Raw genomic sequence first — 16,273 nt, forward strand, 5'->3', positions numbered from 1 at the left:
CCCAGCCCTTACCTACTTAAAAAGACAAGTGATAATTCAAATATGTCTTTTTTTATCCTTCTCAATAAGACAGCCACAGTTGACCTCTAATGTTATGAATCCTGGCTCCTTATCCTCTCCTGCCACTTGAGGTGCTACATAGAATAATAAGGGTCTCCTACATTTTTTTGGAAGTGATAATTCTTTTTCTAATTAATTTCTTTCACTTATTAGATTGTTTTTCCACGTTTAATTGTGGACTGACAGAACATGAGAAAATGTTTATTTTGCTGTAATTATTTATGTTATTTGTTATCTCTGCATGTTGTTCTAAACAAGTGTTTTAGCTTGGATGTAATATGTTAAACTCAATAAATAAATATGAAAACAAAAGACAAGTGGGGATCAACAACACATACTTGGGGTAAGAGGTAGGTAGTTCTAGGGCTGTGTTTAGGGCAGAGGAAGGAATAACACTTAGATTACATTTTCAAATCTGTGCACATTTTTTTCCATGGGAAGTACCCTCAGAAAAGGCAGGTGTAAATCTTTGTGGGTACTTTGTCCTGGAATAATTTTCAAAGGGAAAATTGGTGCAATGCCCATGGGTAAAAGTACCTGCAGACTTTGCAACTATGCAGGCAGATGTGAAAATTGCCCCCACAGTATATCAAGAAATATTACAAAGGTGCAAGATGATGATCAGCACAGCAGCACCCAGCTTTGCTTGATAACAGTGAGTGATTAGCTAAAAATAATTATTTCTACTCAGGAACAAAATAGAAATCAGACATGAAAATAGAGATCTTTTTATTTTCTTTGTTTTAATTACTGGCCAATTTTTTAAAATATATTGTACTGGCAGTACTGTATTTTGTATTGTTAAACAGTACTAAGGAGAAGGCTAGCCTAATGGCTCAGTGGCAGCACTGCATGTTGCCATGCTGGAGTCCAGAGTTCAATTCCTGACTTCAACTCCTTCTTCTTAGGTCTGGATTGCTACAGAAATAGTGTTAACAGCCCCAGTCTCAGAAGGGAGTCCCAGCCATTTTCCAACACCACCACTTACTTGGCCAGACTTAGGGTGCATGCAGTAGGCTCCAGAGAGGGATATCAAAGTTGCTACCTGACCAAATGCTGGTTTTTCCCCATAGAATCTGTACACTTGTAGTTCCAATTATTCTAGGAAAGGCAGGACTACAAGTCCATAGAGGAAATGAGACTGGGTCAGGGGGCAACTCAAACTGCTCAAGAATTGTCAGCTTGATGGTTGGGCTGGATAATGAGAGAGAATTAAAAATGAAAACAAATCTAGGTATTTGCAGATGAAGACTCATGGCACCAGAGCTCCACTGGAGTCTGATTCAGAATGACCCAACAGTCCAAAGAAGCAGAAGGAAGCTATCAGGCAAAGATATAAACTTATAGGAAGAAGTTAAGGAATGCTAACTATTATACATACAGCTTTTCTATGTAAGACAGAGCTGAGTTACAAGATCTAGTTCATATTTTACATACAAAGGTGTAATCAAAATTTTCAAAACTAGACACATAATTGAACTGTGTTTGGAACATTTTTCATTATGAATTTCACATGGGAACAAAAAGGGGAGAAACAAAGAATGCCAGAATAAATTGTATGAAGGGAAATACTATGAAATGCCAGGCATGTAATGAATTAAAATCAGAAGCAGGCAAACATTTTACACCGCATGGCTAATATGACAGAGATTGACACGGTCCCTTTAAAATCATGAAAAGCCACTGGCTAGAATATGTTCCTAAGCAACAATGTGCAGCAGAGTGGAACTTATGGAAATCAAACTAGTGTCTGCTAAGAGTAGCCAGGATTAAAGGAGTGTAGCTGTAAGGCCAGAGAACTAAGAAGCATGAAAGAAGGAAGTTTTTTTTAAATAAAGCAAACTAAAATGGTGAAGACATATGCGTTAACATTAAGAAGAGAAAGTGAGCCGTTAAGAGACAAAAATACATTCTCTAACATTTGTATTTCTATAGCTGGAAACCATATCATGTCATTCATCAGTTTGTGTACCTGATATATGAATCAAAATACATTATCTATATAATTGTTGTGTTTTTGGAGATCAGAATATCTACAACACCCAGGGACGGTAACTTTTAAACAAGTGCAGGGTGCACGTGTGCGCGTGTTCATCGTCTTGCACCCAGGGACGTGGTCATTCTCTGAGGTCAAGCAGAATGGTAGTCTTCACACATGGGTGACATCATCAGATGGAGCCCCGCCCGATGTGAAAAACTTATATCAAAGTTTCTAGAATTTTGAAGAGGCACTCTGAGCATGCCCACGCGAAGTCCCTCTCCACTCTTTCTTGTTCTGTGGAGCTGTAAGCCTCGCCGTGTGAGTGAACTCACTTTGGCTATTTTTGGCCTTTGGAAAACTTTGGTTTTTCTCGTGTAATGAGAAAAATAGGAAGGCGCTTAAGTACTGGCAAGTTAAATGTAAAACAATAATAAAACAAGCCAAGAGAGAATTTGAGCATGGACTTGTCATGGGGGCAAAAACTAATAATAGCTTTTTCAAGTACATTAAAAACAGGAAAATGCAAGGGAATCGGTTGAGCCATTAGATGACCAGGAAGTAAAACAGGCACTAATGGAGGATAAGGCCATAGCAGAACAACTAAATTAATTCTTTACTTCGGTTTTTATTGTGGAGGATGTTGGGAACATACCCACACTGGAACAATTCTTTGTAGGTGATGAGTCAGAGGAACTGAAACAAGTCATTGTGAATATTGAAACGTTGCTAGAGCAAATTGACAAAATAAATAGTAACTGATCACCGGGACCTGATGGTAGTCACTCCAGAATTATAAAGGAATTAAAATACATCACAGAGCTGTTACTAGCAATCTGTAACTTACCATTCCAATCTACCTCTGTGAGTACTGGAGGGTAGCCACTGTAATGAAAATTTTCAAAAACTACGATCCAGGGGTGACCCAAGTAACTACATACTGGTGAGCCTGACATTCATGCAGGGTAAAATATTGGATGCTATTGCTAAGGAGAAAATTACTAAACATATGGATAAACATGATATAATGAGGAAGAGCCAGTATAGATTTATCAAAGAGAGTTTGTATCTTACTAATTTATTATAACTCTTTGAAGGTATGGACAAGCATGTGGACAAAAGTGAGCAAGTTGGCACAGGGGCAGATTTTCAAAGGCTACACGCATAACATACATGCGTAACCTGAGAAAATATGCCCCTGCGCACGCCGAGCCTATTTTGCATAGGCTCGGCGGCACTCGCAAGCCCCAGGATGCACGCAAGTCCCGGGGCTTTCAAAAGTGGGCAGTCTGGGAGCAGGTCCGAGGGCGTGTCCTGAGCCCTCCTCTGTTCTGGCTGTGTCGGGAGTTTGCGCACTGGCAACTTGCTCATAAGTTTTAAAATCTGCCCCACAGTGTATTTAGATTTCCAGAAGGCATTTGATAAAGCCCCTCATTAGAGACTCCTTAGGAAACTAGGAGGTGAGGTCTTACTGTGCATAAGAACATAAGAAATTGCCATACTGGGTCAGATCAAAGGTCCATCAAGCCCAGCATCCTGTTTCCAACGGTGGCAAATCCAGGATACCAGTACCTGGCAAATACCCAATCAGTAAATAAATCCCATGCTACTAAGACCTAAGTCAGTTTGATTAATTGCAGTTTAAGGACTCCAGGAACTTGCCCAAACCTTTTTTAAACCCAGCTATACCAACTGCCTTAGCCACATCCTCTGGCAATGAATTACAGAGCTTAATTGTGCATTGGGTGAAAAAGAATTTTCTCTGATTTGTTTTAAATATGATACTTTCAACTTCGTGGAATACCCTTTAGTCCTTATATTATTTGAAAGAGTAAATAACCGATTCACATTTATCCATTCTAGTCCTCATTATCTTATAGACCTCTATCATATCCCCCCTCAGCCGTCTTTTCTCCAAGCTGAACGGCTGTAACCTATTTAGCCTTCCTCATAGGGGAGCCATTCCATTCCCTTTATCATTTTGGTCACCCTTCTCTGAACCTTTTCCAGTACAGGTATATCTTTTTTGAGGTGCAACGACCAGAATTGCACACAATACTCAAGATAAGCCTCTCCATGGAACAATACAGAGGTACTATGACATTCTCTGTTTTATTCACCATTCCTTTCCTAATAATTCCTAATGTTCTGTTTGCTTTTTTGATCACTGCAGCACACTGAGCCAATGTTTTCATTGTCCACTATGATGCCCACATCTTTTTCCTGGGTGGTAACTCCTAATATGGAACCTAACATCATGTAACTCCAACTTGGGTAACTTTTCTCTATGTGCATCACTTTGCACTTATCCATATTAAATTTCATCTGGTATTTGGATGCAAGGTCCTCCTGCAAATTCTCACGGTCCGCTTGTGATTTAACAAATCTAAATAATTTTGTGTCATCTTCAAATTTAATCATCTCACTGGACATTCTTTTCTCCAGATCATTTATAAATATATTTAAAAAGCACCAGTCCAAGTACAGATCCCTGAGGCACTCCACTGTTTACCTTTCTCTATTGATAAAACTGACCATTTAATTCTACTCTGTTTCCAATCTTTTAGCCAGTTTGCAATCCCCAAAAGGACATTGCTGCTTATTCCATGACCTTTTCTTAGGAATCTCTCATGGGGGACTTTGTCAAATGCCTTCTGAAAATCCAAATACACAGGGACGGTAACTTTGAAACAGCTGCACGGGCGCACATGTATGCATGTATGATGGCTCGCACCAAAGCACACAGCCATATTATAACATACCTGCGTATACGCGCTCACGGTATAAAATAGGCTGTATTCGCGTACATGTGTGCACAATTTTATATGGACATGCGCATGTGCGTGCAAATGTCGTCTCTACCGCCTCTACACGCACACTGATGCATTTACCAGTTTCCCAGTTCATTCCCAGTTAGCCCAGCTAAAGGATAGGACTTCCTAACCCCCCTAGTTAATTAGCCTCCCTTTTACCCTGTTAGCTCCTACTCTTAAAACCTCACTGACTAGCCTGTTTTTTTTTTGTTCCTGGACTTACACGCCATCCATAGCAGAAATAAAGTTATGCAGTAGGGGACCCTGGTGTGCCTGTACACGTAAATACGCACAGATTTCATTGAGAAATGTAGGAATGTCCATACCCTACCTGGACCATGCCCCTTTTTTGCAAAAAGATTTTGTGTGCATACTCTCGTGCTTTTTAAAATCCTCATGGCACGCACCAACTCGACATCTGCACTATCTCCTGGCTTTGTTGTGCATATGGCTTTTAAAATTCACCCCTAAATCTGCTGGCACACCTTTAGCCACATGTTTTGTAACCCTTCTGGCCTCGATAATAGAAATGTGGGTAGAAAAAAAAATTATGGTTTAGTTTGTGATTTCATTTCAATTACCTTCATGATTAATTTCATTTTTTTCAAGCAAAACTTTTTTTCATTTATTTGTGCCATTCATTTCCCATAAAAATCAATGGAGGAAACAATGCAGCCTATTTTGGACACAAAAATTGGGAGTTTCTATTAAATTTAGCAAAATGTGCAGGTAGATAGATAGCAGTAGAGGGAAGAGCATGCCAAGGCACCAAGAATGGGGCAAAGTAGCATCAATAGCCCAAGGTACTGTCATGGGGCAAAACAGAATGAATAATGTCATAAACAGACCAAAGTACAATGAAAGGAACAAAACAGCATCAACAGTGTCAAGAATAGCCCAAGGTACCAATAGAGGGGAAAGGTCACCAGCAACAGTGGCAAGAATACCCCAAGGCACTAAAACACCAACAAATCATCAGCAACAATTGCATAAACACCCCAAAGAATAGAGTGATGGGTAAGGCATAGAGCAGAGTGGCATCAAAACCCCACTGAGGACTGGCAATATTCAGAAAGCCTTTATATGCATGTAAACACGTTTTTATCTGAGGGAAATGAAGAAAATTACCCTTTTTGTTTGTCCAGTGAGAAAATCCTATTTATTGTATTTTGTGGATAATTAAGGCTCTCAGGAAACAAAATCAATCAGTAAAACGTCCAAAGAGTCACTGCAAACAATTTTTGGAGCAAGACCAACACACATATATAGCAAATTATTTCTAGAGAGATTTTGACTAACAAGTAACTTGAGAACTATTAAAGCCTACGCTCCATCCATACAATGAAGACATTACTGAGTAAGTAGTGCAGAATTTAGAGCAGCAAAGAAAGAGAAAAGAAAAGCACAGTATTTATCACTTACTGCACTCTCGGTTGCCAGTGGAAACGACCGGCAATCCAGGACATCCATAGCAGAGGTTGGGGTCATCTTGAACTGTAGCACAGACAGTTATTTGTCACTAAAATAATCTACTCACCATAATAAGTAGGACAGACCTCAGTTTGAAACAGTGTCTAATGCTCTTCATCAGCATCTGTGGTGCTACATATGCACCCAAGTTACATAATGCTGTAAAACAAGCATTACACGTGCAGCTTCTTTATTTCAAGAAGTTTAAGGTGAGTTTTAAAAGACCGGCGCACGCATCATTTTGGGGGATGCTCAAATAAATTGGGCTTATGCGCACCGACCCTATTTTAAAAAGCATCCGCAAACGTGTGTAAATGTTGCTGCACACACATCTCAAACGTTTCCGAAAAGGGGCAGGGGTGGGCGTGGTCTGGGTGGGGGGTGGGCATTTCGGGGCCTGGCCAAGAAATGTTTGCAAAAATTCTTACACGCTCCAGCGCACACCGAGGTCCCCCTGCCGCGTAACTTTACTTCTGCTATGGATGGCGTGTAAGTTATAAAATAAAAGGATTGAACCATTTCTGAGGGTTTGAAAGAGTCTGGGTAACTGGGGAGAGTGTAGGCTATCAAACCTGGGGGGGGGGGGGTTGGAGGACCTAGCTGTTAACTCGGGCGAACTGGGGGACAAATTGGTAAACAGTAAATGGCGTGGGCGCCTTCCCCTTTTAAAATCCCTCGACTTATGAGGTAGAAGCGGGCTTTGCGCAACTACTTAAAATTAGGTGTACATGTAGGCGTGGCCAGGCTATTTTATAACATGCCTGCATGTACGCGCACAAGTTATAAAATGGCCACATCCCTGGACGCGGGCCAATGCACACACGCAAATGTGTGCCAGTTTGAAAGTTACTGTCTTTGCTTTACAGTAAATTTGATGATATTGATCATGAATGAAATCATTGTCGAGTAGGATTGTGAGAGTGAAAAATGAATCGCAGGATGCTGAAGAATCTCTAAAACACCTCTGATTAATACATTAGAATATGGTGCTGGCCTTGTGTCACAACTTTATTGCTGTGCACTGGGACAAAGGAGAATTCACTGTATATATATCTTAGTAGCACTTTAGAAATAGTAAAGAGGAGTAGTAGTAGTAGTAGATCCAGTGTGAGTCTCCTGTCCAGTAGGACTAGCATGACATAAAACCTGTGCTATAGGATAGAATTAGATGCAACATTTTCCTCTAACCCTTAGCAAAGGTACTGTTTCCCAGGTATACCCTCCTGGGGGGAGGGGAGGGGGTATAAAGTGGACCAAAAATAGATGGGTGTATATAGTAAGATATGAGATCTAGTCAGGAAATGTTTGTTTACAAACAGTATATACTAGTGTAAAAGCCTATCAAAAATGATGGGTAAAAAAGACATTTGCATGAGTAGAGTTAGTCCTTCACTCCCAGGAATGTCCCTTTTCTCAGTGAAGGAAAGATAACATGCACACTTTTTGTCAGATTTGCCACATGGCTGTGTATCACTTTGAACAGAATCACATTCTTGATACTGATGAAGAAACGCCAGTGCCATCCAGTCCTTTATTCAAATGCGATCTGTGTGAAAGACTATCCAGTTCAAGAATAGGCCTGTATTCACATAAAAAGCAGCATAAAAAGCAGACATGATCAGTTGATCGACAGCTCAGTCGCGGAATTGCTTTTAAAGAATATATCTCATCACCAGTTAAACTGTAAGACAACTTGAAGCAGCAGAACGTTTTGGATAATCCACTGGGCAGCTACACAGACAAAAGCATAACAATTTCTCTTCTTTCAACTTAAGAACATAAGAAATTGCCATACTGGGTCAGACCATCAAGCCCAGCATCCTGTTTCCAACAGTGGCCAATCCAGGTTACAAGTACCTGGCAAGTATGCAAACATTAAATACATCCCATGGTACTAATGCCAGTAATAGCAGTGGCTATTCCCTAACATAAATTGATTAATAGCAGTTTAATCTCTTCCAGGAACTCATCCAAACCTTTTTTAAACCCGGCTACAATAATTGCCCTAACCACATCTTACAGCAATGAATTCCACAGCTTAACTGTGTGTTGAGTGAAAAATAATTTCTCTGATTTGTTTTAAATGTGCCCCCTAGTCCTTCTATTATCTGAAAGCATAAATAACTGATTCACATTTACCCGTTCTAGACTTCTCATGATTTTATAGACCTCTATATTATCCCCCCTCAGTTCACTTCTCCAAGCTGAACAGAGGTAACTTCTTTAACTTTTCCTCATACTGGAGCCTTTATCATTTTGGTCATTCTTCTCTGTATCTTTTCCAGTGAGCTATATCTTTTTTGAAATGCAGTGGCCAGAATTGTACACAGTACTCAAGGTGCAATTTCACCATGGAGCAATACAGAGTTATTAAGACATTTTCTGTTTTATTCACCATTCCTTTCCTAATAATTCCTAACATTCTGTTTGCTTTTTTGACTGCTGAAGCACACTGAGCCAATAATTTCAATGTGTTATCTACTAGGATGCCTAGAGCTTTTTCCTGGGTGGTAACTCCTAATATGGAATCTGACATCGTGTAACTACAGCATGGGTTATTTTTCCCTATATGCAAGAGATGTGCTTCGTTTTTTTCTACCGGGTCGTTTTTTGACTCGGATACTTCGTGGTAAAATTCGGGTTTTCTCGTTTCGTTTTTTTGAAAAACGAAATGAGGAAACCCGAAACCGGGCCAAAAAACGAAACGGGAAACAAAGCTTAAAAAAAACCCACCCCAAGCATTTAAAATCATTTTTGTACAAAATACAAACTTCCCACCCCCATCCCGATCCCTCCCCAAGACTTACGAACATCCCTGGTGGTCCAGCGGGGTCCCGGGTTCCATTTGCCCTCCGTGCCCGATGTGCTACTGCAAGCCAAGCTCCTCAAAATGGTGCTGTAGCCTCTGAACTACCATGTCACAGGAGCTACCGGCGCCATTGGCACTGGTAGCTCCTGTGACATGGTAGTCGGGATGGGGGGGGGTTGTATTATAGTTAATTTAAATGTTTGGGGTGGTTTTTAATTTTAAAAAAAAAATGTGCCCCTCTCCCCATGCAAACCCGAAAAATGAAGTTTCCCCGAAGTTCGGGAAAAATCCTTTTTGGGTTTCGGGGCCCCCGAACCACTACGAATTAGGCAATTTTGTTGTAATTGCCTAATTCATGATAAATGACTGCACAACTCTAATATGCATCACCTTTTACCTGCTACTCCAAAGCTGAGAGAGAGACTGACTAGCCATAGTGCCCCAACACTAGATAGGTATTTATATCTCTATGGGAGGCCAACCTAGTAACTTGAGGTGAGGTTTAGGTATTAGTGTAGGGGTTAGGGGCCACTTTGACATTCAAAGTGAGACGTACGAACAGAACAGTGCTCTCTTGTGAAGATTTGATGACCCTCGGAATGAGGAAACTCACTCAAAGATGAGATTTGTGCAATGTTCTCTCAACCTAGCTTGATGTCCATCAACCTTGATGTCCATCAACCTAGGTTGAGAGAACATTGCACAAATCTCATCTTTGAGATTTGTTTCCTCACTCCGAGGGTCATCAAATCTTCACAAGAGAGCACTGTTCTGTTCGTATGTCTCACTTTGAATGTCAAAGTGGCCCCTAACCCCTACACTAATACCTAAACCTCACCTCGAGTTACTAGGTTGGCCTCCCATAGAGATATAAATACCTATCTAGTGTTGGGGCATTATGGCTAGTCTCTCTCTCTCTCTCAGACAGGGCCTGGATAGCTTAATGCTACTGAAAAAGGTGTAGCTAAAATCAGCATTAAAACCATGCAATAGGGCTTCACAAAACAGTAAACCCAGCCCACTCCTCCTCTTTTTCAGATTTGCATCACATCATACATTATAGTGCTATTTCATGTGTTAACAGCGCTTTTTGCATGCGATAAGCCCTTAACGCATGCGAAAACGCCTTATAGCATTTTGATAAATGACCCTATAAGTATGGTATCTTTAATCACTATAGACATTGTCTCCCTTTACACTAATATACCACAAGATGTGACATTGGGTGTGATTAAAGAAACTTTAACTTCTAAAGGCATTTGTCCCCACATTCTGGTACAATTTGTGGTTGATTTAGCCACTTTGGCATTGAAAGAGAATTACTTTTTGTTTGAAAAAGATTTTTACAGCAAATTTGAGGAACAGCCATGGGTGCCATGATGGTACCAAGTGTGGCTAGTTTGTATGTTGGCAACTTTGAGAACAAATGGTTGCAGAGTTCTCCATATTCACAATTTATATTGTGTTGGCGAAGGTTCATAGATGATATTATCATCTTATGGACAGGAGGTCGGAACTTATTTGATCAGTTCATGATATGGTTGAATACCTGTGATCCATGTTTACAATTTATCTCTTATTATGAGGATACTATGGTGCCTTTTCTAGATATTAGAATTTTGAAACATGATCATAGTTTTTTCTTTACTTTCTACCAGAAACCGACAGATTGTAATACTCTTAAATTATGCTTGTTATCATCCTCTTTTAAATTATGCTTGTTGTCATCCACAGCCTTTGAGGGATAGCATCCTGTTTGGGCAATTTTTACGTCTAAGACAATTGTGTTCTATGGTGCAAGAATATAAGGAAAGGGCATTGGAAATGCGTTCGAGATTTTTACAGAAAGGTTATCCCTTGAGGGTGGTGAATCGAGCCATGAAGAGCGCATGATGAAACAACAGGGAATTGCTTTTGAACACTGCACAGAAGGAGAACATTCAGCGTATGATTTTTGTAATACCCTATTCTTCATCTATCCATGGAATAGTTAAAAGTATAAAAAGGCATTGGCATGTTTTGCATTTGTACTCTGCATTTAAGGAGAAACCTATGATAGTATGTCAAAGGGGTAAAAATATAAAGGACCAAGTAATGCAATCATTTTTTTTAGAGAGAGCATTAGTTTTTCAACAGAGCAAGTGGGGCATTACGCTTGCAACTCGTGTTCTGTATGTGCACAATCACATTCGAATATTGATTTACCTTTATATAAGCTGCATGGGTTCAAACCTAGGGTGAGAACGACGTGCATTTCCAGTAGTCTTGTATATGTGGTCTGATGTCCATGCCAGCTATTATATGTGGGGAAGGCAATGCGACAATTAAAAACACGATTGATTGAACACAGGAGTGCCCTTAAGCGTAAAAGATAGAGGCGCCTTTAGTACAGCATTGTCTGGATTTTAATCATCAGTTTGAAGATCTGTTCTGTACAGTTTTGGAAATGTTGTATTGTGACATTAGGGGTAGAGATATAAATTTGCGTTTGCTGCAAAGTGAACAACGATGGATTTTTAATTTGAGAATGGTCCATCCTGAAGGACTAACAAGGACGTTGGTTGGTCCATATTTATGTGAAGGCGTAGTTGAGTTCATTTGATTGGTAGCTTTTGAGGCAGGCTGTTTGTTTAAAAATGTACTTCTGATTCAACACTGGTGAGCGTTTTCCGCCATTGTGATGCTGCAATGTTGAGCCGGATCCATCCGTGAATGAGGGTATGTGCTTTAGTGGTAGCTTGTTTTTAAATATTAAGAAAAAAGTGAAAAATATTTTCTCTGTGTTATTTCTTTGTAGAGTTTGCTTGTTCCCCTGAAGAAGGCATAAATTAATGCCAAAACATTGGCAATGTTGGGTTTGTGAAGTATAGATACCGCAGTGGATTCATGAAGGAGTAGAGCACTGCAGATATCAAGTGGATGTTAGATGCTAATGTGAATGTGATGTGATCGTATTTTGAACAACCAGTTAAGATGTGAGCAGATTTTTGTAGCAATTGAAGAGGGCTTATAGTACAGTCTGTTTCTATGTTTCTATGATAAGCCTAACAAAGGAGAATTGCAGTAATCAAATCCAGAGAATATTAGTTGCTGTAATTCTGTTCTAAAGTCAGTAGGTTTCAAAAGAAGCTTTAACATGCGTAACATTCGCAGTTCATAATAACCACTTTTTATTAGGTGCAAACGTGGTTTTTTATGTTCAGATTGGAATCTAGCAGGACTTCTAAGTTACAAACATGAGGGGAGATGGAAATTGTGTGATTACCAATCATGAATTTTGGTAGTTCTTCAGGAATGGAACATTGTGATAGATACATGATTTCTGTTTCTGAAATGTTGGCGGTTATGAAATAGCCATTTCTCAATGGTGATGAGATATATTTTCAAATATTTTAAAGCATTGTTGCGAGAATTGGTGACTGTAAAAAAAAACAAAACCAAAAAACCCTGAATATTATCTGCTTGTATGTGAAAGTTCAATCCCAGACATTTGAGAAATTTGCATAAAGGTAATAAGTATATAAGGGTACATTTTAAGACCCGCACACGCGCAGTTCCCAGCGCACGCACATGGACATGCCAATTTTATAACATGCACGAGCTGGCGCGCACATGTTATAAAATCAAATTGCCGCATGGGCATGTGCCGGCAGCCCACGACTCGCGTGCACGGGGGGATGGGATTTTAGCAAAATACGCATGGTGATGCAATTGGGCCTCCCCCAGTTTCCTCCCAGTCCACTCCAATTAAGGAGCGGACTGGGAAGGAACTTTCCTGCACCCTAACCCTGCCTTTCCTACCTCTTCCCCTCTCCTCCCTGACCCCTAACCTAACCCTATCTAACTCTATTTTTTTTTATTTTAATACTGCTGTCCGGGAACAGAAACAATCTCCATGCCGGCCGGCTGCCAGCATGCACTGTCCCAGCCCACCCCCCACCCAGACCATGCCCCCCGGCCTGCCCCTTTTGCAGGGCCCAGCACTTCGGAGTGTAACAAGGGTTACATGCATGGTGAACCTGTTCTAAAATACGCACAGCACTCGCAGGGCCTGGCTACGCGCATAACCCCGATATTTAATAGGGATGTGGAAAGTGCTGATCCCTAGGGTACTCCAGTTTTAATAGGTGTCCATTGAGATGTTAAGTTACCTGTTTGAATTTATTGTGTGTGACCAGATAAAAATGAGGTAAACTAACTGAAAACTGTGCCTGATATGCCAAGTTCTGGCAAACAGGTTGCTAGTATACGAAGGTCAATGGTGTCAAATATGGCTGATATGTCAAGGAGGACTAGAAGATAGCTTTGACTGCTAATAAAACCACACAATAGTACATCAGTAATAGACAGAAGAAGGGACTCTGTGCTTTTGGTTCTTAAGAAAACCACTTTGATTTGGGTCTAGCAATGAATTTTCCTCAAGGTATTCTGTAAATTGCTTGTTAAAAACACTTTCAAGGATTTTTGACAAAAAAAAAGATAGTGAAGAGTTCGGTCTGTAACTTGATAGAGAGTTGGGGGTCAGCAGAATGATTTTTGAGCATAGGGCAGCCAAATGCTTTTTTCATGGAATCTGGAATATTCTCTTCTAGCAATAACAGGTTAATAATGTGGCTGATGTGTGAAGAAATTTCATTTATAATACATTTCAGTGCATTTATGGATATGGATTTAGAGTACAGTAGGATGATTTAATTTTCTGATTTGTTGTACCTCAAGAGATGATACAGGTTCAAATTAATGCCAATTGGAAATTGAGATACATTGAATTTTTAGCTGGGAATTCTGTATTGGGGAAGATTTGGAACATATGTCAGATTTCTTTTTATTAAAGTAACCCAAAAATTCATTACATTTGCTTGGAGACAAAGGTGATCTTTTTTTGGAGTGGATTTCTCAGGTGTCATTTGTCAGGTTTCTAATGGTGGAAAACAAGTATCGACTATTATATAATGAGTTTATCTTATCCCGCCCACTCTTATGAGTCTCAGCAAATAGGCACGCTCCTCTGCTGATCCTGTGAAGGCAGCACAAATAGCCCAAAAGAGGTTTGCTAGTTGCTCGGGGACTTCTTCCTTTATACTGCTATTCCTGAGCCAAGCCATGCAACGTGCCACAATCACAGTAACCGATGTTCAGAGGATGAGTTGAAAAATTTGTATATCACCCTAAGCAGATGACGAATACCCTATTCAAGATCTATTAATGGTTGAGGGATTACCTTTTCTCCTGCTTCTGATCTAACAAATGGCCTCAGAAACTGCAGGCATTTGTGAAGATACTGCACCATATAAAATTGGTACTGTTGGATCCTAGAGGTTAACATGACGCTTTGGAAGATTTTCTTCCAAAGTTGTCTAGAATCTTGTATTCTCTCCCTGGTGGAGCGCTGGAGTATAGTTTTGACTTTTTGGTTTTCTTTAGCACCAGCTCAACCACTACAGATGCATGTGGCAAGTTCACCACTCCATATGCGAGAGACATCTGAAGAGGGAACTTCAAATCCAATTTCCTGGAATCTGGTAAAATTGAAGGAGTTTCCCAAGACTTTAATAAAAGATTCGTATGGGAAGGTAAAGCAGAATGATCTGCAAGCACATCGAGTATTCTTAAAATTATGAACACTTCTGGGCGAGGAACAGACGTCTTCCTAACCTCTATTTTCAATAGTGCTGCAAACGTCTCCACAAATCTGGAGTATGAAATGTCCTTCTGAGGGGGGGGGGGGGGGGTGCAAAGACAGCTCTGGGGGTTCCTTTGGAGTATCCGAAGGTATACCTGTGGAACTGAAAGGTGAGAAAGGCTGAGACCTATTCCCTTAGTATTCCAAAGTGGGAGAGTCTGGAGAAATAGGATCCTCTCGCCATGGAGATGCCAGCTCTTCTCTAGGTTTCAGAGCTTTAGAATGATGTGGACTCTGTGGCTCCGGTGAATGGTGGGGATTCCCTGGCCTAAGGTGATGTGCAGGCGCCGGGTCCAGGTGTGGGAAAAGTATGTGGTGGCACCTGAGGATGTATAGATGAAAACAGATTTTTGATGATCATTGTGATCTGTTGCATGACTTGAGCTGATTGGCTTACCGGAGATGAAGGCCTAGACCTGTTAGGTATTAAAGATGACAGAGATCATCATCAAGTCCTGGGAGAATCAGCATGAGAAAATGGGCTTCAACCATCCGAGTCTGGAGACAAATCACTGTGTTCTCGACTTGACTCAGATGCAGAGTTTATGGAGTAAGGCTTGGAGGGCGCTGATCATGGCTCTACTGCTAAGATGTCAAGGACTGGATTTACATAATAGCTGGTAGGTGATGCCCGATCCTCTCTTCTCCTCTTCTTCTGAGAAGATGATGTAATTTGCTGGTTCGGCTCCTGTGGACACTTTGACTTAGAATTTCGCCCGTGATCTCCCGATAGCATCTTAGTATGCGTCAATTGTTGCGTTGTAGACTTGTGTCACGCCTTATGGAGACTCGACTCTATATCACTAGCATCACGTCGTGTCACCTTGTCGGAACTAAAATGAGCCGCCTCACTGCGCATTGTTGCCTCTTTCTTGTGTCATTGCACCATGAGCAGTCTCCTGCATCGAGTAATTTGATGCCTTCTTTGATGGGTGTTTCCTGACACATCCTGAGTCGATGCCTTCCTTGGTTTGACTCGACTCAATGCATTGTTCGTCAATGGCGCTCTCAATGACTTGACATGCTTAAGCTCCATCTTGAGCAATTCAGATGGCTTCATTAGCTTTGCTGAGGGGAATTTTTCGTGCTTTAGTGGCCAAGGACCCCAAGGCATCACTTACCCTAGCCAGGGTAAAGGACTCACTCTGGACCAGTCTAGGGGGTCTAGAAGATGGTCCTGCCAATGCTGCTTTCCTCTCCTGGTCCTGATGATGGTTTTTAGGCCCAGGCAAAGAATGCATTGATAAACGTGGAGATGGAGCATAACTATCATCTCTACCTTCCTGCTCTCAGAGCACCGCTATCTTCGAAATTCTCTGTCTTTGCACCCTCGGTGACATGTGAACACAGTCGTGGCACAATGCTTGTCGTGGTTTGGGCCCAAGCAGAGGTAACAATAATTGTGACTGCCAGGGATGGACCTAATAAATCCACATTGACTGTACTTAAAGCCCAGCTTC

Source organism: Rhinatrema bivittatum, chromosome 4 (assembly GCF_901001135.1).
Source record: "Rhinatrema bivittatum chromosome 4, aRhiBiv1.1, whole genome shotgun sequence".
In the NCBI taxonomy this organism is placed as follows: domain Eukaryota; kingdom Metazoa; phylum Chordata; class Amphibia; order Gymnophiona; family Rhinatrematidae; genus Rhinatrema; species Rhinatrema bivittatum.